This window comes from Hyaena hyaena, unplaced genomic scaffold (assembly GCF_003009895.1).
Source record: "Hyaena hyaena isolate Hyena2069 unplaced genomic scaffold, ASM300989v1 scaffold_336, whole genome shotgun sequence".
NCBI classification, from domain to species: Eukaryota; Metazoa; Chordata; class Mammalia; order Carnivora; family Hyaenidae; genus Hyaena; species Hyaena hyaena.
In genome coordinates this window covers 1,028,065-1,029,177 of record NW_024080969.1, presented here as the reverse complement: position 1 = coordinate 1,029,177, position 1,113 = coordinate 1,028,065, and positions in this window count along the sequence as shown.

Below are 1,113 nucleotides of genomic sequence, written 5' to 3'. Positions count from 1 at the left end.
CTGTCAGATGTCATTCAACTCCTGTTGATTCAGCAGTTCCTTACCTTCATTTCGATTTAGGCAGGGTAGCTGCCTGAACACTCATGGCCAAGACCACCACAGTCTTCCTTGGTCCTTTTCATGGCTTACAGATGCCTTGGGACTTAATTCTGTCCATAGATTTGGAAGGTTGGATAGTCTTGCTTATTTACCTCAGACAGTGGAAACAACGACCAAGGGAAAACTCTGTTTAGCAAAAGGCTGTCCATTACATGAAAGAATCCTCTTAATAGACACTCATCATTATCATTTTGGCCTTATCATCAGGCCATTGTATGGTCTCTTCATAATTCAATCTTAAAGCAAAATATAATAAAGTTAATCACTATTGGTTTAAACTAAATTCTTTCTACCTTAATTGGTTCGTCTTCTAAATGAATTAATGGCCATGATAGTTGATCTGGTTGCATGGATTAAGGAAAGTCTTAGAAAAGATCCAGGTGTCATTTTTTTTTCCCCAAAAGGACCTCTTTTGGGAGGAATATAGATTTACTCAGGTGGCTGGGAGACAAAGACATGAGTATATTATCTTATTGTATCCAGAAGTTCAGTTATTATTTTTACTTCCAGTGAAAGCCTCTAAATAATTCAAATGATTCCTGATTCAAGACAAATTTCAGCCATCCTCCAAAGCAGAAAGAACAGTGTTCCTTCAGCTCTTGCCCAAGCTCCTCCTGGAGTTCCTCAAGTTCTGGGCTCAGGACACAGCTGGGCTTGTGACTCTTCCAGCTCCCAGTTGGTCTCCTTCCTCATTTTCTTCAAGTCCTGAACTAGGTATATGTGCACATCCACGGAAAAGTATATTCGCTTCCTCTGCAGGTCACTTATGTCTCAAGGACTGAGATATAGATGTGAGTTCCAATTCTTCCTTGCAGGTTCTAGTTGGTTCTTGCTGTGCTCTACTTCCACTGGAACATTTCTCCTGGCTGTCAGTAGTGATGACCTTCAAAGCTATTCCAGCTTGGAAGGGGCTTCTCGACCTTTACGTCACAGTATCTACCATTCATTGGATGCAGGTTTCTCCCAGGAAGGGGCACGATCTTGGCAAGGAATCTTTCCAGGTGACTGCAATTC